The 25,096-nt window shown below is 47.8% G+C and overlaps 1 protein-coding gene across 7 annotated transcripts in view; it reads right to left on the bottom strand.

Annotated features, from left to right (window-relative positions):
* The window catches only part of CLIC5 (chloride intracellular channel 5), a 249,516-nt gene that overhangs the window by 72,591 nt on the left and 151,829 nt on the right, over positions 1–25,096 (bottom strand). The gene's annotated exons all lie outside the window — the stretch shown is intronic.

The following is a 25,096-nucleotide window of genomic DNA, read 5'->3' as shown; positions in this document are numbered from 1 at the left end:
GGCTAATGGTACCCAGGTCATGAAACCGTTGCTGTTAAACTTTCTGCTCTGGTGAGAGTGAAGGGGATGTGAAAGAAACCAGAGCGACAGGAAGATGTTAATTCCTTCTGTGTTGGCATTTGAAACCCTCCCTCCAAAAGACTTCCTCTGAGTAGCAGGACGGCGTCGGGCGGGGAGGGGGGGGAACCTCAGAGAGCAGCAAGCAAGCCTGAGGCCAGGGGACCCCGAGACCCGGGACCACTAGTCCTTGAACTGCTTTCTTCCCCTCGCCACCCCACCCTTCCCGTAAAGATTTATTCCGTACCACACACAAACACACTGGGTGAAATGAAATATGTGATGAGGAAACAAGGGCAAGAGTTCGTAAATATTCTCAGCCATATGCAAACAATCTCCAATTTATTTTTCTCTTTTTTAAGGAGGAAAAAAAAAAATCCACCCATTCCATGATCACTTCCAGATTCACTGAGGTTGATATTACATAAGACCCAATATTGTTTTCTCTTCGTAGAGAAATAATGACTTGGAAACGGCAATTTGAGCTAAGAAAATAATATACTCTTACCCGGGCATGGAGGCTGAATGGGGACCGGGGAGCCAAGACTCAGCCTCCAACGAGCTCTTGCAAGCAGGGCCCAGCCCGGGTCTGCTGGCACGCTTTGTGCAGCGGGGATATCAAGCAGCAAAGAGCCACGCAGACCCCGGGGGCTCAACATTCGCTTGGAGCTGAGCGATGTCACAGGTGGCCTTTGAAAGGACAGGAGCAGCCCTGTGGGCCCAGGTTGCTATGTTTTCACTTTCTCGTGTGTTATTTTTTTCTGGCACGTGAACTTGCAGACACGTAAGAACCAGGGGTCCGCCTCTGATCATGGTCTGCAGCCTGGATGGGGGTCTGTTCACCTCTCCCGTGGAGAAGGAGATGGTGGTCACTGGGAGCCTACCCCAGAGCGGGCACCCTGGACCCTGCTGTGTTCCTTTCCCTGCTCGAAACCTATTCCCCAGCACCGGCACGAAATACACTCACTGATGTTCTGAAGTGGACCAGGGGTGCTTACGCCACTGATCATTTAAATACACAACGAAGTTATTGAGATGAGAGTTATTATTCATCCCCATTGAACAGATAAAGACATTGTGTCTTAGTCCCATCCAAGGCACACAGGCCTGTGCCAGCAGGCTGTCCAAACGACTCCTGGGATGTACCATGAAAAACGTACCTTGTTTTTTTTTTTTTTTTTTTGCGGTACGAGGGACTTTCACTGTTGTGGCCTCTCCCGTTGCGGAGCACAGGCTCCGGACGCACAGGCTCAGCAGCCATGGCTCACGGGCCCAGCCGCTCCGCGGCATGTGGGATCTTCCCGGACCGGGGCACGAACCCGTGTCCCCTGCATCGGCAGGTGAACTCTCAACCACTGTGCCACCAGGGAAGCCCCCTTGTTTTGTTTTTAACCACTTTGCTCTTCCTGACAAGCTCCCAACGCGTGGGTCGTGGGAAAACGACAACTTTAACTTAGTCCATTCTGGATTAGAATCTAGTTGATGTAATAATCTCAATACTCCCTCTAGGGAATTCTCAGCCTCTTTTGCATAAAAGTGCTCAGTTACTCAGAGAGCCTGCTCTCCCGTGCGCTTCCCTGTGAGTAAATGGGGAGTAGGCATGTGAGGAGGACCCTGGGACCTCCTGGCACTGGGGAGATGGGAAGCCTGAGGTCTGTCGGGTGGGCGGCTTGGGGAGGCTACCACAGGGGCTCTGTCTCTTCTCAGTGACGCTGACCCTCCACATCCTTCCAGAGTAACCGTGGGGATGTTGACCCTTGGGTGGTGGTCAGAGGTGGGATACTCCTTGCCCCTGCCCGAAACTTTGATTGGGAAGAATACCCGAGCAAAGCACCCCATGGGGCTCCCCAGACACGTCTCTGGTTCCCTTTCTCCCGGCCTCGCTGTCCTCCTTCATCCCCAAAACCCCTGTTTCCGTTTCCTACGTCCAAGATTCCATCAACCACAGAGCAGCTATCCTCCCTGTGAGCTGAGTCCTCCAGGCCTGGCTCCCAACGTGATAAAATGGAGAGAGAAAAAGGCATCTAGGACATTTTAAGACAATAGCTTGGCGTGCAAGGCTACTGTCTTGTTGAAAATGCTATTTTGAATATCAGAAGCTAACTATTAAATTCTTTTTTCTTTCTTAGAATTCCTTCTATAGAAACCCTCATCTCTCATGGAGTTGATGGAGGCCTAGGACAGATTAGAGTTATGTACTCAGGAAAATATTTTCAAAATAGTAATCCTATCATATGAATTAAAAGCAAAACGAGGATTTAAAACCAGGGCTGCTGGATTCTAAAACTTAAACTTCTTCTACTCTGCAAGGCCATGTCTGGATGCTATGCGCTGGCCCACTGCTCCTTGGGGGTCCACCCAGCCTGCCGTCTTCCTTCCATACTGCAGACCTTTCTCACGTACCCTTATCCTCTGACAAGAGTGTGGCTGTCAGGATACCATTCCTCATGTCCTAGCTTCCAGCATTTTTTTTTTTTTTTGAGGTACGCGGGCCTCTCACTGTCGTGGCCTCTCCCGTTGCGGAGCACAGGCTCCGGACGCGCAGGCTCAGCGGCCATGGCTCACGGGCCCAGCCGCTCCGCGGCATGTGGGATCTTCCCGGACCAGGGCACGAACCTACGTCCCCTGCATCAGCAGGCGGACTCTCAACCACTGCGCCACCAGGGAAGTCCTAGCTTCCAGCTATTTGATAACGTATTTGTACTCTGCTATTAACGGGTTGATTTTAGCTATAATCCTTGGTGCTCTCGGTAACCATGATTGGCTCTAGAAGGAGTAATCTCTGAAGAGAGAGCCTACCAGGGCCCTTTACATCATTCCTCAGTAACAAATAGCAACTCTGCCTGTACTCGGGACCAGTGCTGTCCCATTGCCTCAGTGACAGCAAAACACCTGGGTGAAGAAAGAAATACATTTGGGTTTTGCCTATGAAGGAAGAAATATCTAGATATTGAGAAATACCTGGCTGACTGAAGTTTTTATTTTCATCTTCTCATTTGAGACCATATCAATATAAAGGATGCAAAAAAAAAAATGCTGCTGTGGTTTGAGGGAGACCACAACAGAGATGTTTCTGGCCATCACATATTCTTGGAGGGAAAATACAAAGATGGCCTCACCTTGTTGATATTCAATAGCTTTAAGCATGAATGAAAATGTGACGGGAAAAACAACAACAAAAAATCAAATAGAATTTACTATCACTTCTTCCTCACCTTTTGGAGAAAGAAGGCTTTCTTTAGAAACCAAGGGAGGTCAAATTGTTCTTCTGTGAGATGCCCAGGGCCAAAGATCCAGGAGACAGGAGGGGGCGGGGGCAGCAGAAAGGCCCAGGAGAGTTATGGGAGGTGGGGGAAGAGAAGCGGTGGGCCAGGTGAGCAGAAACGTAGATGCTGTCATAAAGAATACAATTTTGAGGAGAGAAAAAGATGTTCTAAGGGCATATGTAGGACTTTCAGCTTTGTGACGGGCACTGTAATTTCCTCTCACTAAACATCTTCTGTAAAGATCTGAATTCCTCTTCCAGGTTTTGGAATTAGAGTCATGTAGCTTTTCTCTGTTTGCAAGAGTCCTTAAAGAGAGGAAGGTGGCCCAGTTATATCTGGGTTACATGAGTATGAATGACCACATAGAGGGAAAATTATAAAGCAGGTAGAAACTGGGGGCCACATCCACTCTGATTCACAGTGACCCTTCTAGAACACAAAGCAGGTAAGGGGTGACTGATCCCCTCGGCCCCTTAACTCTTAAAGCCGTGTCTCTGCCGGGTCCTTAGACCACAGTGAGGCAGAAATGGCAGCAGGGTTGTAGGAGATGGGAACGGCTTTCCTTCCGGTTTGGTGGGCCCTTCTCTGCTGTGCCTGGGTCCTCTGGCTATGTTGGCATATCACTGGTATCATCAGGGAAGGGATGGAGAGAGCCTGGGTCGGGGGTGTCAGACAGCCCTGGACCAGGCTGCCCGAGAGGGCCTGTGATGACAGGCATGATACCAGGCAAGGTGGTCCAGAGCTCCGGTGTTCAGGACACCTGGGTTTGAATCCTGCCACTTGTTCTACAGAGTCTGGTGGGACTTAATGAAACATCATTGTTATTATACTAACTATGATCATTATTATGGCTGTAGAATGTAAGTTTGAGGATGGAGCAAGGACAGAGTGGGGAAAAGATGAGAGCAAGAGATAAACTCAAGGCAGAAGCTGGCTGTCTGAAGTGAGGCTTCTCCCATCACCCCAGAACTTCATAGGCCCAAGGAGAATCGAGGGAGCTCAGAGGGTGAAGCCCACTCCCGCATTCCCCAACATGCTCAGGACCCCAAGCCTCCTGGAATCATTTCTTTGGGTTGAGCGTTTTTCTCTCTGGGCTCTTTGGGTGCGTCAAATATTCTTGGTTTGATGGTTTGGAGAATTCACGTCCACTTTGGCATCAGACCAGGAATGGTGGACTTGGCCTCACAGAGGGGAGGATGCTATCAAATGGGCTCTGTCTGTGACGGGCTCGTATGTGGGAAGCAGTTCCCAGGCCCCCATTTCTAGGCACTGGTGAAAACAGGAAAGGCAGAAAAACAGTGGTGTATGAGAAAGCAAAGAGCAACGACAATTTCAGCAGATCCCCTAGTGTTCCCTTGTGTGGCGTCCCCTGGTCTTGAGAAGAGTTTACAGCTCATGCTGCCATGAGTATTATTCCTCCATTCTAGGAGGGATTTTGGCCTTGAATGAGACGGACTTTAAATGGCAAATTCTTGTGGTTCTTCCAATAAGAGGCCAGTAGATAATTCTCTACTCCCAAGGCAGGATTCAACTCTTATAACTATAGTGGATTGGGATCTAGGACATCGTTGGATGCCTCCTTACCCCCCTTTCGTGGAGCGAATCACCGAGTGAATGGGGCACTCTCTGACAGATTTCCAAAGAATTCCAGAGGATCTTCCTTGAGGAAGAGACAGATCCTCTGCATAGTTCCCTCCTCAAACCCTGTAGGGCATCATCGTGAATAATCATCTTATTTATACAGCTCCACAAATCAACTTCATATTTGCCCTTTGTTCAGAAGTATTATTCCCAACAACAACAAACAACGATAACAAATATTTTTCTTTAAGAAAGATAAGTCTTTGGCAATTATCTGGCTGTGTTTAAAACACCAGCGTGGTAAAGAAGTTAGGACAATCCAACATGCCTTTCGTAAGGTATGATTTTAAAGTATGAGGGGAGGTATGGATCACATAGACAATTCCAGATTCAGATAATTTGCTAAATCTCCTAAAAGCCACAGTAAATTTGAAGAGAAAGATTATCACTTAGCTCTTCACATGTAGGTTTCCTTTTGTGGACACAGTCTGTACCATGTAAACGCCCCAAATGTTTATTTATGAACAGGAGGAGAAAGAGAGACAGAGAGACACTGAATGCAGCCAGCTGAAGAGGAAAATGCAGAAACTCACCAGGGAGGGTAAAAACTAGCTGGAGCCGCCGGGAGGGAATGTGGTCCGCATTAGGGAGCCTGGCCCCGACTTTTGTGACGGGGAGGTGGCGCCCCCTACTGGCTAAAGGAGATTAAAAAAAAAAAAACTTCTGCAACTTCCACAGCGAACACGTATGTGTGTTTTCTATTAGGCTTTCCAGAAACTCATAAATGGTTGTAAAACCCATTGTGCTAATAGGAAGAGCGACATAAATGCTGACTAAAGCTATTAATGCTGGTTGTAGTTTATGCAGCGGACTGAATCAGGCTGAAAACTGGGAGTTTTTTTACAGTGACTTTCCAACAGGTTATTTTTAAGTACCAGGCCATAGATTAGCTGGAGTGTTGATGTTCAAACATTTGGAAGGAGCTGGTCAAGGGAGGTTCTAACTTTCTCAGTCATCTGTTCCAGCGTTTAGACCTAGAGACTTTCATTCTCAACTCTCAACCCCTCCAAACAGGCTGAAATGATTTAACCACATTCTGTCTTGCTTCATCCTCAAATGGCCACATCTTTTATGTAAGAGCTATTAACAGCTTTAAAAACGGCCACCCTGCTGTCACAGCTCTGTATTTAAATGATTACTGGTTCTAGTCGTTTTGTGATTATAAATTCCTTTCCCGTTGGTCCATTCTTTCATTTGTTAAACGGGTATCTATGGAGCGCCCTCTATGGGCCAGGTTTGGGACTCCTAGTCCCCCACAGATTGCTGAGTTAGGACTCTAGAGGTGAAACTGGGATGGCTGGGTATATATAGCGAAACACACATGGTAGTTGTTCAATCAGTATGTGTTGTTTTATGAGTTGATTTGATCCCAATTTCCGAAATGACCTACCTACTACTCTTGTTCAAAAACTCCGTACCACATGCATTTTCAATAATGAAGTGTATTAAATGTATATACTGTGCCCAGATCAAGTGCACAGACCATGGGACCAGCTGCTTGGGTTGGGATCCCAGCTCTGCCACGTACTACCTTAACCTCTGGTGTCTCAGTTTCCTCATGTGCAAAATAGACATCATAGCACAGCACACCTTATAGGGTGGCCGTGAATAATGCCTGCAGAGGGCTTGGGACAGCGCTTGGCAGGCAGTAAGTGGTCGTTATGTGTAGTGTGTGATGATGCTGGTGTATAAGGATCAAAGCTACAAAACAGCTAATAAATTCTCAGAGTTGCAAGGAAAAGGAATGTTTGATAAATATCGTGCTTGACTGGTCGTCTGCCTCGAGAAAGTCACCCCGGATGAATTAGGCAGAGTCTTTTTTTCTTGTGTTCAGCTGGTCCTTTCACTCTGACTCTGCTGCCGTGACCACAGTCCCACCAGAGTGGGCCTTCTTCCTAACAGTCATGCAATGAGGCAAACTTAGAGGCTAAGATGAGCGGGGGTTGGGGGTGACTGACACTTTTGCAGGATTTTCCAGATAGGCCACAATAACACCCGCCCCCTCCCTTGCTCAGAGCAGATCTCTGGGTGCCTGCTCTTGCCCCCCCATGGATTACAGTCTGGGGGGGGTGGAAACCCTCCACTGTGTATTATAACTTTTACTAAACAGCTTTTGCTACGTGAGTCTTGTATTTTCTAAAGTTTGAAGTAAGAGTATTGCAGATTAAGTGTGCAATTTTATATTTCTGTTGCCTAAAACCTAGGTGGGGTAATGATTCAGAATTGGTCAACCCCAAGGGAGAATTTGAAATAGTATGCCTTTTTTTGGCATGGCTAGCTGAGATATTTTCACCGCAGTTTTTTTAAAAAATCATACTAAATTGAAAGTGAATTATATGCAAGAATTCACTCTTACCTTCTTTGTTACCAAGAGAACCCAGATTTTTTCAGAGTAGCAACATGCTGGGTCACAAATACTTATTTTCCCAGACTCCCAGACTAGAGGAGGCCAAATGATCAAGTTCTTGCCAATGAAATGTTAAGTGGAAATTGATGGATATGCTTCTGGGAAAGAAAAAACAAGACATAGCTGGCAGTGCCTGAACTCAGCTGTAATGTCTGGAAGTGGAGCAACTATCTTGTGACATGAGAATGGGAGTCACACACTCAAGATGGAGAATCAGGTGCTCTAAGGAGCTGGATGCATGACTTCTTGAAGAACTACAACTGCCTGGAATTCTCTCTTCTCTGGACTTCTTGTGATGTGAGAAAAGCAAACTCCTATTAAGAAGTAAACGTTTATAAAGATAAAGAATAAAATACCTAGGAATAAACCTACCTAGGGAGACAAAAGACCTGTATGCAGAAAACTATAAGACACAGATGAAAGAAATTAAGGATACCAACAGATGGAGAGATATACCATGTTCTTGGATTGGCAGAATCAATATTGTGAAAATGACTATACTACCCAAAGCAATCTACAGATTCAATGCAATCCCTGTCAAATTACCAATGGCATTTTTTACAGAACTAGAACAAATAATCTTAAAATTTGTATGGAGACACAAAAGACCCCGAATAGCCAAAGCAGTCTTGAGGGAAAAAAAAACGGAGCTGGAGGAATGAGACTCCCTGACTTCAAAGTATACTACAAAGCTACAGTAATCAAGACAGTATGGTACTGGCACAAAAACAGAAACATAGATCAATGGAACAAGATAGAAAGCCCAGAGATAAACCCATGCACCTATGGTCAACTAATCTATGACAAAGGAGTCAAAGATATACAATGGAAAAAAGACAGTCTCTTCAGTAAGTGGTGCTGGGAAAACTGGACAGCTACATGTAAAAGAATGAAATGAGAACACTCCCTAACACCATACACAAAAATAAGCTCAGAATGGATTCTAGACCTAAATGTAAGACTGGACATTATAAAACTCTTAGAGGAAAACGTAGGAAGAACACTCTTTGACATAAATCACAGCAAGATCTTTTTGATCCACCTCCTAGAGTACTGGAAATAAAAACAAAAATAAACAAATGGGACCTAATGAAACTTCAAAGCTTTTGCACAGCAAAGGAAACCATAAACAAGACAGCCCTCAGAATGGGAGAAAATATTTGCAAATGAATCAACAGACGAAGGATTAATCTCCAAAATATGTAAACAGCTCATGCAGCTCAATATTAAAGAAACAAACAACCCAATCCAAAAATGGGCAGAAGACCTAAACAGACATTTCTCCAAAGAAGACATACAGATAGCCAAGAAGCACATGAAAAGCTGCTCAACATCACTAATTATTAGAGAAATGCAAGTCAAAACTACAATGAGGTATCACCCTCACACCAGTTAGAATGGGCATCATCAGAAAATCTGCAAACAACAAATGCTGGAGAGGGTGTGGAGAAAAGGGAACCCTCTTGCTCTGTTGGTGGGAATGTAAATTGATATAGCCACTATAGAGAAAAGTATGGAAGTTCTATGAAAAACTAAAAATAGAATTACCATATGATCCAGCAATCCCACTACTGGGCATATACCCAGAGAAAACCATAATTCAAAAAGACACATGCACCCCAATGTTCATTGCAGCACTATTTACAATAGCCAGGTCATGGAAGCAACCTAAATGCCCATCGACAGACGAATGGATACAGAAGATGTGGTACATATATACAATGGAATATTACTCAGCCATAAAAAGGAACGAAATTGAGTCATTTGTTGAGACGTGGGTGGATCTAAAGACTGTCATACAGAGTGAAGTAAGTCAGAAAGAGAAAAATAAATATCGTATATTAACGCATGTATGTGCAGCCTAGAAAAATGGTACAGATGAACCGGTTTGCAGGGCAGAAGTTGAGACACAGATGTAGAGAACAAACGTATGGACACCAAGGGGGGAAAACCGCAGGGGGCTGGGGATGGTGGTGTGCTGAATTGGGCGATTGGGATTGACAGGTATACGCTGATGCGTATAAAATTGATGACTAACAAGAACCTGCTGTATAAAAAATAATAATAAATTTTAAAAAAGAAGTAAACATTTATAAAGAGTGCTTAGAGCAGGGCATGGCACATAGTACTGATAAAATGCTACATAGGTTTTTGCTAAGTAAAATGAAATAAATATTTGCTTTAGGTTCTGTGATCAGGTTTGTATTCTATGCAGCCAAACACAACCATTGCCAGTACACAGAGATATTGCCAATACTTCATTATTACATTATTATGCTAGCACCTTGGGCAGTGTCTGGTACTGAATACGTATTTGTTGGAAGACTGAGCTGTTCAGCGGGGTTTGAGGGAAGATGAGAGGCCCTAAATTGTAACTCCATGTCCCCGTATGTGTATGCAACTGGCTTCCTGTCCTTAGAGGACCTAGGATGGCTCCCTTCTTGTGTGCTGAGAGCCCTTGGTTTCTGGGGGATGGATGCAGGGATTCCATTTGCTTGGCCTGGCATGCCCTCTTGCAGGGTCATCAGAGCCAAACAAGACGCAAAGGCCATCACCAATTCGCAGCCCCTGACAAGCGACGCAAGCAGTACGGAGGCCAGGGCCGGACCTGGGCAGAGCGTTGAGGAAGCTTGCTCTGAGATCGCCACCATGGAAACAAAACATGGGTAGCTGTCAATGCAAATGCCAGCGGGCATGTGACCATCAGAGTTAGGGCTGGGCAGGGCGGTGCTGAGAAATCATTGGGTGGGACCCTCTTCCCTGGAATATTCAGGAATGGAAGGCGTTCTGGACATGCGCACAGAGAAACGCATTTCTTACTATGATCCAGATCATTAAATGCTTCTTCAACTAGGAGTTCCTAGAGAAATAATTTGACCCCTGGCTTCTGGCTGGAAGAACACTAGAATTTAGTCTTGGGCGCTTACTCTTCCCGATCTTGGTGATGTTTCACCTTTAACGCCGAATATAACGTTCCTTGAATGTAGTTATAAAAATAGGGTGAGAAGAAAAATACCATTTAAGCCAACACCACCACCCACACTGACAGTTTTCGTGAGGGAACTGTTCAGATTTTTACACTTTTATTGATGGGTTTTTTTGTTTGCTTGTTTTTTGCGGTACGCGGGCCTCTCACTGTTGTGGCCTCTCCCGTTGCGGAGCACAGGCTCCGGACGCGCAGGCTCAGCGGCCATGGCTCACGGGCCCAGCCGCTCTCGGCATGTGGGATCTTCCTGGACCAGGGCACGAACCCGTGTCCCCTGCATCGGCAGGGGGACTCTCAACCACTGCGCCACCAGGGAAGCCCTATTGATTGGTTTTAAATGAGGTTTTTCTTTTTTTTTTTCCTATCATGATACTGGATTTAATAGAACAGGGGTTATATAAGTATGACATATTCTCAGCTGAGAGACAGTTCTAGCCCTAGAGAATCATAAAATTTAAAAGGAGACTGGGAAGTGTCAGGGGTAACCAAGAGAATGGAAGGGGCTGTACAGTGGGACAGGCTTAAAGGTGAGTGCGGGACGGGCTGGAACAGGAAGCATCCTGGAGGAAATGCTCCTGACACGGGTGAAGCAGGGTCAGCCCTTCCATCCTCTCTCAGTAAATGAGCAGAGAGGGTTGGGGCATCTCGAGGTGTTTGGGATATGGTTCGTTCATTCATTTAGCGAATGTTTATTGAGCACCTGTTCTGGGCTAGATGATGAGCTGGGCTCTGGGGATGAGGATGATGAATGAGACACAGGCAGCTTGTCTCCATGGAGACTGCTGCCTAGACCCTACTTCCCAAAGCTCCCTCCTGGACCAGCAGCATCAGGAGCACCTGGGAGCCCTCAGGCCCCACCCTAGACCCACTGCATCAATCTCTGCATTGTCACAAGGCCCCTGGGGGATTCAAATGGACGTCCAAGTTGGATAATGGTCTGGATCACAAGGCAAAGTGAAGCGCCACTTGAGCCTTAAGTCCTGAACGTCTGTGTCTCTTTAGTGCATGAGGCTTCTCAGGCTGAACTCACCAATAGGCTGGAGGCAGGTTGGGATGCCTTCCAGAAAGACAGGTCTAGAGCAGGGTTTTAAAGAAAGCTAGAGGTTTTAAAGTCAATATTCTGTGTAGCAACTTTGGTTTTCAATAAATTATCCTCGGGACTTCCCTGGTGGTCCAGCCAGTGGTAAAGAATCTGCCTTCCACTGCAGGGGAGGCGGGTTCCATCCCTGGTAGGGAACTAAGATCCCACATGCCGCGGGGCAACTAAGCTCGCGTGCCACAACTACTGAGCTCGGGCGCCTCAACGAGAGAGCACGCGTGCTGCAAAACTACAGAGCCCACGCTCTCTGGAACCCACGCGACACAACTACAGAGCCCAGACGCTCTGGAGCTCGCGTACTACAACTAGAGACAAGCCTGCACGCCACAACGAAAGATCCCTCATGCCTCAACAAAGATCCTGCGTGCCGCAACTAAGACCCGACGCAGCCAAGAAGATAAAGAAAATAAATAATAAAAAAAAGAAGGAAGAAAATAAAGTATTTTAAATAAATGAATAAATAATCCTCTCTAAGTTGCTGATAAATACCAGACTGGATTTAACCCCTGGTTTCAATTCTTATGTTTTAGTATTACTGGTTTGTAGCAAAAGAGTTTTAAAAGCTGAGAAATGCCTGGTTTGCCCTACGTCCATCGCTGGCTCCATCGTGTCTTCTGAACAGTTTATCCACGCTTCAGCTTTTCTCATGTGAAATGGAGAGAATGTTGCCCATCCTGCCTGGATAAGATCACGACAGATTTGACAAGGAGGATTCCTAATTCGGGTGAATGTGAAGTTTTGGTTAGAAGGGTCAACCCACTACCTGGATTTCACATCTTGTCATTTTCAGCCCCAGCTCCACCACAGATGGGGAACCCATTCTACGTGCTCATTTCCCCAGAGCCATTCTCCACTGAGAGTCAACAGAGAAGAGGGGGACTTTTCCCTCAAAGCTACGTTCTAATCACAGATGACAGACTATGAGTGCAGTCACCGTATAAACCAACTACAGCCCTCCAGACCGGTACGCGCACAATGACATGTAGACACCTGCACCCACACGCACCCCATGCTTCTGTGGTCTGAACACCATGGGGCTTAACGGCAAAGCTACCCCATCGTGTCTTGGCACTAATACAACTTTACACGCAAGCACTTTTTTTTTTTTCAGATTAATTGATCGATGACCCTGTTTATTTGAGGAGGCATGTAATGGCCGTAGCTGGCACATAGAAATATCAGAACACACACTAGCTGTTTGTGTGTGTGTATGTCTGCATGGAGGGGGAGAGACAGAGAAAGGTAGAGACTGAGTTCCCACGTGCAGACTGTGTAAGAGTCTGTCTCCGTTGCACAGGATAAAGTAACGGTAGCCCGAGGTGCAAGAGCACTGAACTCGTGTTCGAATTAGTCATTTAATGTTCCTTATTCCCCAGGCCTTGATCCGAGGCCAGGCCAGACCAGGCGAGCTCGTTCTGGTCAGACGGCGGGAAATTCCAGCACATGGAATGGTGTTGGTGGTCTCAGCTCTGCTGCCGGGAGCCCACACAGCTAACGGCGGCTCTCTCCACTAATGAATGCGCCCACCCACGCAGGACCCTGCTTGCCATCCCCCTTTCCCCCTCCTCCCTCCCCAGGCCTGCCGCCTTCAACAGCCCAATGCCACCAACCGCCTTCCTGAAGACTTCATTTCAGGAGCAACATCTGTGAAATTACACATGGCCACAGCGACGGCCTTGATCATACGCCAAATCCAAGACCCTCTGGAGGGATGCTCTGGGCAGCCGCTGTAGGTGCCAAAAGGAATTGTTCGACCCTTCCCCTCCCTCCGGCTCTTAGCCTCAAGGACCCTCCACGGGTGTGAAGACAGCCGAGCATCTCTGCAGGGCACTCCACACCTCGGAGGTGGGTCCCACCGAGCCTAGGTGGTTTTTCCTCGTAAGACTGTTAATCAAAGCAAAACGGTAACCCAACAAACAAACAAACGAAATACCCCAAGTTGGCCCCGGGCACGCAAGAGTGGCCAAGGAAGGCAGCCTGAAGGGCTCCTTTATGACCAGAGGCGTTTTTGAAATGAGACAGCAGTGGCTGTTTTGTGAGGAAGTGGGAAGACAGTCCCCCGCGTTACCCTCTGCACTGTGGTAGTCCAGGGACCACCCCGGAGACGCCCTCGTGATAACAGCCTGGGCTCGGGCCTCCTTCCAGGGAACCCGTTGTCCCGAGTTGGACACAGCTATCTTCCTCCAAAAGAAAACGTTGGGGTTTCTTATAGCATAGATCTGGAAGCCCACGCCACCTCAGGACCTCTGTCTCTGAGCAGCGCGATTACAACGCACGTTCCTTCTCCTTTTGACATATTGCCTTAGCTTTCATCTCTGAGCACGAGGTTGAATAAGGGAGGGTCGTGCCCATCCCCTTGGGAAGGCCTGGCCTCCAGCCTGGGCCCACCGTGACCTGGGGCTGAGGGCAGAAGGGAGGAAGAGGTGAAGGAAGGAAGGGCCTGGGATGGAAACGGTTGGCTTGGAATAATAAAGGCACACTGGCTTCTGAACGCGGCTTGCCACATCCTGGGGAATCTGGAGAAACGCTCCACCCCTGCCCCCACAGAAGCTGGCTTTCACGAGGCTGCAGGAAAAAGCACAGGGGGCTTTGATAGTAAGGGGCTTGTTAGTTCTGGGCTAACGGCCCTCCCAGGCCGCTCTGACTCCTTTCAAATACTTTCCTACTTTAGGTCAAGGAAGTTCATAAAAGCAAAGACTGGAGGTGATGGAGTGGGGAGAGGCAAGGGAGGAAGAAGTAGTTGATGGAGGACAGCTTATCACCAGGCAGCCAGCGACCTCTGGAGGATCCATCAGGCTGGGACACATGCCCCACCCTGGGTGCAGGGGACAGATAAAGCAAGATGGCTTCAAGCCCCCGAAGGAGACCTGGCGTCTTCTGGAATTCCCAACTAAAGCTCAGGATAACCGAGCCCCTGAACGCGGAAGATGCTTAAAAGTCCATAGGCTTCCTTACACTAAAACATGAGGAGCTGTCCCTCGCGCTGATTCCTCCACCTGCCAGAAGAGGGCAGCACATACTTCTACATTACCAGGAAAGCTGGACTGCCCAGTCCAAAGGGTGGGTACCATGGGATCTGGGGGAGGATTCATGAAATGAACAGCAGAAGCAGTAACAGCCATCACCTGTTGGTGCCTACTGTCTGAAGTGCTTTAATGCATGCATTCGTTTAACTAACATGACAATGCAAAAAAGGACACTATTATAGTCTCTATACTAGACATGAGGAGGATGAGAGGCCTAGAAATTAAGAGAACTTGCTATTGTAGCCCTGGACTGTCTAAGACAGAGCTCAGCAAATTACAGTCCAAGGGCCAAATCCAGCCTACTGCCTAGTTTTGCACTGCCCTGAAGCTACGAATGTTTTTTACAGTTTTGGATGGTTGGAAAAAAAGTCAGAAGAGAATAATACTTTGTGATCCCTGAAAATGTTGTTAAATTCAAATTTCAGTGTCATAAGAGAAGCTGTAGTGGAGCACAGCCATGCCCATTGGTTTACGTATTGTCCGTGGCCACTTTATTCTTCCAGCAGCAGAGTTGAGCAGTGGCGACATCCTGCAGAGCCTGAAAAGTCTAAAAGTTTGCCAAACCCTGAGCTAAGAGATAAGCACTACTTGTTTCCAGGCAGGAGAGACAAAGGGATATGGGGTTAGGACAGCCATCCCAGAGGGATCTGGAAGCAGTATTGACCTCAATTCGCTTTCCTTCCAACAGGGTAGCTCAAGGTCAAGCAGAAGGGAGGGTTTGACATTTCATGCTTAGCCTCTAGGAAGTAACAGAATGTTAGATTTAAAAAGGGCTATGGGAGAGCTTCCCTGGTGGCGCAGTGGTTGAGAGTCCGCCTGCCGATGCAGGGGACACGGGTTCGTGCCCCGGTCTGAGAAGATCCCACATGCCGCGGAGCAGCTGGGCCCGTGAGCCATGGCCGCTGAGCTTGCACGTCCGGAGCCTGTGCTCCGCAATGGGAGAGGCCACAAAAGTGAGAGGCCCACGAAAAAAAGGGCCATGGGAATTGCCTTCCATATTTCATCGAGACTAAGAGGCACATTTTTTCACATTTGACATCTTCGAAATCAGACTGCGTCTTACCACGAAAATCTTAGAGTTTAAGTGAAAGCATTTTTGTTTACTTGAAGGCACATTTTGTTTCTTAGTGGTACTTAAAATAAGTGTCTTATAATAGTCGACCACTTAGGTTAGGAAAAAGTCCAACCTCTGAAGGTCCAGTCTCTTTTTGTACCCTTCCGTTGACGGGACCCTCTCTTCTTTAGTTGGTGGCCCATTCTGCAGATTTAATTGTAAACTTCTTAATATTGAGCTGAAGTCTTGTGATCCTCAATTTTCTATACATCCAATGGGGATTGTCTTGTTTAATATATGTACTTAAGGGCTCTTACAGATCTTATTAAAAGGGAGTGAGGGGGCTTCCCTGGTGGCGCAGTGATTAAGAATCCGCCTGCCAATGCAGGAGACACGGGTTCGTGCCCCGGTCCGAGAAGATCCCACATGCCGCGGAGCGGCTAGGCCCGTGAGCCACAACTACTGAGCCTGCGCGTCTGGAGCCTGTGCTCCGCAACGGGAGAGGCCCTGACAGTGAGAGGCCCGCGCACCGCGATGAAGAGTGGCCCCTGCTCTCCGCAACTGGAGAAAGCCCTCGCACAGAAACGAAGACCCAACACAGCCAAAAATAAATGTAAAATAAATAAATTAATTTAAAAAAAAAAGGGAGTGAGGGGCATGTGCTAGGGAAGAGGCACTTTGATGCAGGGGCAAGCATGAGCAGAGCTGGACGCAGGAGGAGTCTGTGTGTTGGTCTGATGGAGCCAGGCAGGCTGCGGACAGGGGTGAGCTCATGCGGACACGAGCCTTGGAGAACGTGGCAGGGAAAGAAGATCGCCAGTGCTACAGGCAGATTCTTTTTCTACTAGCATCCACCCGGAGCATGGCCCACTTCGGGGGCCACCTCTTAGAAGAGAAGACAGGAGTGATTTGAAGATTCGGGCCTGAATGGAGGAGGGAGACAAGGAAGGAGTAAGGAATCCAGCTGTGGCTGGTTTGCTCAAGCTGCCTTTCCTGAAGGCTTCGGGAGATGCTGGGGGCGAGAGAGGCAGGATGAGAGTAATTGATATTATGTTGATAACCACGATGTAGGCCTTCAGTCACATGTCCATCCAGAGAGAATGACCAGCCCAATGATGAGATGAGCTCACCGAGGTTTCTAGATACCCTGAGGGTCTCTTCTTCAGGATACGTGGCTGTGACTATCAATTTTCTCAGAATAAACCCAGGGCGCCTGCTACCTGCTTCCAGGTCCCAGGAAGTGAAGCCGCTGACACAAGCCTCAGGAAGGGAGGAAACCTTGATCCTTATTTGGAAACAGAACCAAGACTGCTCAGAGAAGCTCATGGCTAATGGAGACTCATTTGTCTGGTCAAGGATCTGGGGCCAGGAGGTGGCAGGAAATGTGATGCACTTGCCTTCCCTTCCCGCCCCCCCCCCCACAGTGGCAGCCAGGTGTGGATTTGGACTGGGGACCAAAAAGCCAGGTGCTTTTCATTTGGAGACATATGTCCTGGATTTTCTGGGACAGTACTGATTTCTTATAATTTGATTATTTTCAATGAAGGCAATTTGTTAGACATGCGATTTTTCAGTTTGGAAAATATGGCCACTGCACTTACAACTAATAAAGGTCAACAGCTAGAGAGACAACTCAGTGCAAGCATGGGACTCTAAACACATAGCACTGGGGCCAGCACATCATGGGTGTCCAAGGAAGGGGCTTTAGGACTTTATTTAGGAAGTTAGAAGTATCTTACTAGGGCAAATATTTTAGCAGGAGTATGTTAGGATATCCCAGTGTCTTCCATAGCTAGAAAAGAGGACATCTTTGCAAACACAGCACAGGGGCCCATCAGTCATAATAAAAAGAGACAGGCACGATCCAGCAATTCTACTTCTGGGTATTTATCCAAAGAAACAAAAACACTAACTTAAGAAGATATCTGCACTCCCACGTATACTGCAGCGTGATTTACAATAGCCAAGACATGGACATAACCTAGGTGTCCATCAATGGATGAATGGATAAAGAAAATGTGATGTATATGTGTATACACACACACACTGGAATATTATTCAGCCATAAAAGGAGGAAATCTTGTCATATGCAACAACATGGATGGACCCAGAGGGCATTATGCCAAGTGAAATGAGTCAGAGAAAGACAAATACTGTGTGATCTCACTTATATGTGGAATCTAAAAACAAACAAAAAACAGAGCTCACAGATAACAGAGAACAGACTGGTGGTTGCCTAAGGCAGGGGGTGGGGAGCAAGCAAAATGGGTGAAGGGGGTCAAAAGCTATAAACTTCCAGTTATAAAATAAATAAGACCTGGGAATGTAATGTACAACATGGCGACTATAGTTAATAATATACCGTATTGCATATTTGAAAGTTGCTAAAAGAGTAGATCTTAAAAGTTCTCATCACGGGCTTCCCTGGTGGCGCAGTGGTTGACAGTCTGCCTGCCGATGCAGGGGACACGGGCTCGTGCCCCGGTCCGGGAAGATCCCACATGCCGCAGAGAGACTGCACCCGTGAGCCATGGCTGCTGAGCCTGCGCGTCCGGAGCCTGTGCTCCGCAACGGGAGAGGCCACAACAGTGAGAGGCCCGCGTACCGCAAAAAAAAAAAAAAAAGTTCTCATCACAAGAAAAAACTTTGTAACTGTGTGTGGTGATGGATGTTAACTAGACTTATTGTGGTGAACATTTTGCAATGAATACAAATATTGAATGATTATGTTGTCTACCTGAAACTAATACAAGGTTATGTGTCAATTAAAAAAGGAGGAGGAGGGCTAAATTGGGAGTTCAGGATTAACAAGTACACACTGCTATATATAAAATATAACAAGGACCTAGAGGGAACTATACTCAACATCTTGTAATAACCTATAATGGAAAAGAATCTGAAAAAGAATAGATATATATACATAAATATATACATGAATCACTTTGCTGTACACCAGACACTAACACAACATTGTAAATCAACTATACTAAAAATAAATAAATAAATTAATTAATTAAATGCCTGTTGGATTTAGCCCCACGTGCACCACTGATGACACTTATGAAGGTTGGTCTAGGCCACCCTTGATTGGGTTGCGTGGAAACTGAATAAATGGAGATACAGAGTGTAGTGTGGATTTAAGAATCTGTCTATGGGGGACTTCACTGGTGGTCCAATGGTTAAGGCTTTGCCTTCCAGTACAGGGGGTGAGGGTTTGATCCCTGTTCGGAGAGCTAAGATCCACATGCCTCGTGGCCAAAAAACCAAACCAGAAGGAATATTGTAACAAATTCAATAAAGACTTTAAAATTCGTCCACATCAAAAAAAAACACAAAACTTAAAAAGAAACTTAAAAAAAAAAAGACTCTGTCTATGAAGGAGATTAAAAAAGACAGAGAGAGAAACAGGCCTAGGTAGGAAAAAGAAGAAAATGGATGTCAGGTGTAGTGAGGACTGAAGAGGACACGGGCGGGGAGGGGTGCAGCCCAAGGGCGGGGTGAAGACGGAGGAGTCATACTGGCATGAAGTCAGCGGGCCTGGGCTCCAAGAGAACAGGAAGGGGAGTCACAGGAGGGAATGGACAAAGAAGATGACAATAACAGCTCCTCTATGACTACGACTCAAGCCCCAAATCGGGAATACTTGTCATTATCCTGGGAGGCTGGTTTGCTTTCATCTTGACCAGGGTCTCGTGGTCTGCTGTCTGCGTTCAGCACTGGGGCTCTGGGAGCTGCCTTTCCCGTTGTGCTCGCCCTGAGCTCGTTTTATGACCCGCCTTGTTTTTCTTTCTCACCTCCTTCTAGGGTATGTTGCTTTGCAGAGCTTTACGTGTCCCTGTGAGTGGCTATAAAGCCGTTCGTATACATTTCAAAATTAGAAAGAAAGCCCCCAAGACGGATGCATACAGAGGCGGAAATAAGAGAGAAAGCCAGACTTGAGGGGGGATGAGATGAGGGAATTTCGAGGGAGCGTTGAAAGACCAACGATGGGAAAAACACCACTTAGCACAGAAATAGGTGGTACAGGCAGCCTGTGTCAGATGTGTGAAAAAGGAATATGCAAATGTAGGAAGGAAAAGCCACAAGGCTGCATATGATCTATGGATTAGACACAAACAGAGGGGTTTGGGACTTTTTAGACCTCTTAGCAGGGGAAGAGAGCCCCGTGGACATGGGCTTGTGCAGAGGATAAAGGAACGGTGATGGAAAATGGGGGAAAGTACATGAGAATGAGACACAAGCCAAAAATGAGATGGTCACGTGGGCAGGGATATTAACTATATCTAGGGACACGTGATAGGGCTGTAGGAATTAAAAAAGGACTTTAAAAATAGCGAATAAGAATAGAGAACTAGAAACACACATGAGATCCATTTGTTAACTGCCTGGACCCTGCAGTATTTACAAAAAGTGAAATAAGCCAGTAGAATGGACAGGATTGAAGCAGAAGAAAAAAGAGAGGTTGGGGGAAAAGAAAGTAAAATATAGTAATTTATGCCAGGATTAGAATAAACAGCTACAATGAGCTTCTTGAAAGCCAAGGGGTTTGGCAGAGGTTTTTAAGAGTCTGTTCAAACAGCAGCTTGAGGGTAAAAAATGCAAAATACAAGATGGATATTCAGAGAGAAAAGCCCAGGTCCTCTTACAAGATGACAGAGAAGAGTGGGAGTGACAAGGTAAAGGAGGGTGTCAAAGAAACCCCTCGAGGGAAGGGATACACTAAACTGACATCCCAGCGGGCAGAGCGCTGAGCAAGTTGTGGGGTTGGGAAGCGAGGGGAGCCGGAACTGCTGAGTCTGGGGGCTGCTGCCCAGTCTTGGGTCGCCTGGGGTCTGTGTGCCACGGTGGCATCTCTGAGGAAGGTGAACGGAGAAGGGCCAGGATGGGTACTCGCAGAGAGGGAAGACATTAGAGATGGGGCCACCGGCATGGCTGAAAAGTGGCCTCTGCCAGGCAGAGGCGGGATGCAGGATGCAGGAAGCAGGGCAGAGCTGAGCACGGCTAACTCCAGGCTCGTTACCAGACATGCCAAAGGCGGGATGGATCGTGCTGGCGCCCTCCCCACCGTCCTCTGCTGCAGAACTCTATAAACCTTCAAGACTCAACAAATGACAAAACCTTTCCTTGCAAGATTGAAGCACGAATGTGTGGGGCCCAGGGCAGGGACTCCTACAGCCACATCTAAATGCAGGGCTGCTCTCTCCCACCTCCAAGACGCCCTTCCTCGGGCCACGTGGTTTCTTGGTCTCTCGCTGCACCTCCGAGTTCCAAGGGAGAAGGGCCTGTGCTCCTGGGTCAGCCTGACTCTCCTGTTGAGTAGGGTCTGAGTTATGGTGCAGAGGAGAGAAGCAGTCGGAGAAGGATGCCTGAGGACAAGTCCAGAAAGCTGAACACAAAAGGCAAAGCCTCCCATGACCTGGGCAGTGTCTTATATCATAGATCAATCTTTTCCGTAAAGTTTTTCTTCCTCATCTTCACGACCCCCCAACCCCCTGCCCCCTTCCTCACTTGCTACTCCTTCTTTATCTTCCTCCCTGGCTCGCTCCCTCAGACCCTCCTGACCCCACAGCTGTGGGTGATCCTTGGGTGTCATCCCTAGAGCTCTTCTCACTCACGCACTCCCTCGGGTATCAAAAATCCACAGGTACTCAAGTCCCTTTTATAAAGTGGCACAGGACAGTCAGCCCTCTGAACCTGCCCATTCCACATCCATGGACCAAGGGAGCAACTGTATACTTTGGAGAGGAGGAAAATGTACCAAGAAAATGGGAACCAAAATTAAACAAGTAGAAAAGAGACTAAATGAGTGGGAGATTTGGAAGTGCTGGTTAGGGGTCAGAAAGTAAGAGCCGAAGCAGCAGTTCCTGATGCCAGTATTCGTGTTTGTCTCATTTTTGCTCTAGTAATAATCAAAGTTAACATTTAAAGAGCGTTTATGACGTGTCAGGCAGTGTGCTAAAGGATTTACATGCATTAACTTATAAATAAATGACTGCATGACAAACCTTGGATAGGCTATTAATGGCCTTATTTGTCAGATTGATGAAATTGAAAGCATTATTAAGTATGTTTTACAGATGCAGAAACGGAGGCTCAGAGAGAAGTCTCTCGGGCAAAGTGGTACAGCTATAAGTGGCAGATCTGGGACTCAAACCCAGGTCAGTAACTGCATGTTTGCATGTTTCACAGGCCCCTGTCGATGGTTGGTTTATCGAGGACAATGGTGTTGTCTCATTTGTCTTGGCAAGTCCGGAACACAGCCCGGTGCCTGGCACACAAGGAGCACCCTTTAAACACTAGCTCAGACTTGGATCCACTTCGTGTAATCTGTGTTTGTTGAATGAATCAGTGAATGACTGAATGTACTAACTCCCTTGGGTGCTAGCTGTGGATGGCTCCTCCAGGATGGGGTCTTGAGTTCCAGTAGCTGGGGTCTTTTTTGAGGATTTGTGAACAACAGGGAGATCCTGAATGGTGGTTTCTGTATCCACCGCGGGAGTGGAGAATTGATCCATCATGTAGAACCAGGTCACAGTGTGGGGTGTTTTCACGCTTTGTTGTTGACAGGGTAGAAAAGGACCAAGAAGACAGTGTGTTTCGGGGCTGGGTGGAGGGTGCTGGGGTATTATGTGGAGGGAGGGCTCTGCTCAAGAGAAAAAAAACAATTGAAAACACAAAAGGGACAGTCTGAAAAAAGGATGTTGGAAAAACAAACGCAGAGCTGAAGATGCAGAAGGCTGTCAGGGGAAGCCTGGGGGCTGACGTTGATGCCCTTGCAGAGACCTGTGAGTACAGAGCTCGGACAAAGCAGAGACAGGGTGTGGATGGTCTCACAGGCCAGCGGCTGGGTGGGGTGGGGCCGTGGGGCCAGCTCTCGGACGGGCCCACCGGAGCTCCGGGTGCTGGCTGGCTGAGCCTGAGAACTCGTGGAGTCAGCTGACCAGCTGACCGTGACTGAGGGTGTGGGCTTGGGGAAGAAGAGTGAAGGGGGAGGGAGGGGAAGCTATAGTCACACTGAAGGAAGAACTTGGTGTCTTGTTAAAAGGCAGGAGCGAACAGCACAGAGGACTGGTATCTGGGGGACAGGCAACTGGGGACAAGGGAAACACTGGCGTTTTGAAGTGTGCAAATGAGTTTTAGGGGAGAAGGAGTCCCAAGCGCAAAACCCATCACAGAGGAAAACAGGGTGAAACAGAAGAAGCGGAAACGATGAAAATTGGCGAGTGTTCCATTTACGAGAGACTGAGACATGATGTTCAGTGGTTGCTTTAGGCTTTGGGGGCAGGAGAACTGTAAATACGGTTCATATGTAAATACCACTCACAACCTGAGAAGTCTGGAAGGCTCAGCTAAGACAGTCTGTCTGCTGGTGCTTCAGCGACTATGAAGGAAGCTATCTGCGGCTGAAAGGACGCTGGATGTGGAATCTGAAAACTGGGGTTGAGAGCCAGCTTAGGCCCTGGGGGCGAGGACAAGCCACTGCCGTCCCATTGCTTCTGGGTCTGCAGCAGGGCAAGGGCAGGGGTTGCCTTTCACACGATCGATGGCTGTGAGGGCTGCATTAGCCACCCAGGGCTGCCACCACAAAGGACCACACACCGGGTGGCTTCAAACAACAGAAATCTCGCCTCTCCCAGTTCTGGAGACCAGAAATCCAAGTCAAGGTGTCACGGGGCTACGCACCCTCCCAAGGCTCTAGGGGGCTGCTTCCTTGACCCTTTGAGCTTCTGGTGGCCCCAAGTGGTCCCCGGCTTGTGGCTGCAGCACTGTAATCCCTGCTCTGTCTCACATGCCCCCACCCCCATCTCTGTGTGTCCCCTTTTCTTCTTCTAAGGACACCAGTCATTGGATTTAGGGACCACACTAAATCAGTATCATCTCATCTCGAGACCGTTACCTAACTACATCTGCAGACTCTATTTCCAAATAAGGTCACATTCTGAGGTCCCAGGTGGATACGGACTGCGGGATAATACTCAACACACCACAGGCTGCAAACATCAACGAAGCAAAAGCGCTGAGTAAATGTAAAAGGTTTCCCTCGTGCTTCTCCTGTTTCTTGCCCCTAAAAGGCCACTCTCGCTGCAGTGCCTCTTCATGCACCTCTAATGACTGCCTTGCCCACAGGATAACATCCAGTCCCCCCAGCTGGCACTGCAGACTCCAGATGCTTCTCTGGTCTCTGTCACTGGAGTTTTCTCACCCTCCCCACGTTTTCCATCCTATGTTCCCGGCCAGCTGACTCCCCCTGGATCTTCACCACCCAGGTGAAACCCCTTCAGGAAATCTTCTCAGATGACCCAGAGGTGACTCCTTCCTACTCCTGAACCCCTTTGGCAGATACGCTCTCCTCCTCTCACAGGGCAGATAATCAGACTCCCTTTGGTGAAGCCACCATTTACGTCTTTTCTTGGTATTTTTGTGAACTTAAGCCTTTTCTTCTGTACCAGTCAGGAGGCCTTGAAGACTGCGTGTCTTTTTCTAGTTCTTTTTCTAGAATCTAGTTCTGTGCATGGCACGATCCAGCTCCACAGCGGCTGTTAACTGGATCATTTACTTCCCACCACACCACTGTTCCTGCCAAAAGTTCATCCTGGCTGCCTTTCCTGGTCACTTTGGTCCAAAGAGATGTCTTTCTCTTCTGAGCTCCTGCAGCAGTTAGCTCCAAGGTGGTCCAAACAAATGGACCACCTTGTTTCAGGATCCATTGCGTGTTCGTCTGATATACATTCAGTTCCTTGTTCATTCATGAAGACTCAAGAAGTGCTGTCCAGCCAATCACCATTCATTCACTCACTCATTCACGAAGTTTTCGTGACGCCCTTGCTCTGCCTGGCTCAGCCCTGGGCTCCATCCTCCTATTCGGAGGGCAAGCAAACTTCCTCATCCTTCTTCCTTCTCCTCACAGGAGCTAACACTGTTCTAAAGTTACACATGCTCGATGTGACAGTTCTATTCAAATTGCTTCAGCTCCTGCTTAACGGACCAAGTCAAGTGAGGGACTAAAAGTGCTACCAGCTTAAATGAGGAGCTCGAACCCCTCTGAGAAGGCACCAGAAGAGAACCAAGTCTGAGTTCTATGGCCAATGCTAGAAATTAAGGGCCGGGTGGAGGCTGAGCCAGGCTTGGAGAAGAGGCTTCCCAGCACCTTCTGCACTTGCCGTGGCGGGGAATGCAGAGGGCCGGGCTCTGCCTTGAGCATTTACCACCACGGTGACTGCCCTGTCCCACCATGGGCTCTGGTCAACCCCCTGGAAGCCGCAATGTGTTGTTCCAAACAGGACTTCCTGTGAGCGCAGCAGGGTCATGAACTGGGGACAAACAGACGGTAGTACGGCCGAGGCAGGACCCTGTGTGCGGTGTATCATGAGGTGCACTATGGCAGGCTCAGACACAAACTGCATCCCTCCTCCAGCTCCACAGTAAGGCTCACTGGCCGTTTCTCCCGCACTGGCCAGAAAGCAAGACCTACCACCCACTCTCCTGCATCAAGGGGGCCTCAGGGCGAGTGAATAAAAGCATCGATTCCAGCTGCTTCTCTGGTCTGAGCGTCTGAAGAT

The sequence above is a fragment of the Tursiops truncatus genome, chromosome 10, assembly GCF_011762595.2.
Source record: "Tursiops truncatus isolate mTurTru1 chromosome 10, mTurTru1.mat.Y, whole genome shotgun sequence".
Taxonomy (NCBI): domain Eukaryota; kingdom Metazoa; phylum Chordata; class Mammalia; order Artiodactyla; family Delphinidae; genus Tursiops; species Tursiops truncatus.
Note: the sequence above shows the minus strand (reverse complement) of the source record. Positions and strands in the feature narration are given on the sequence as shown.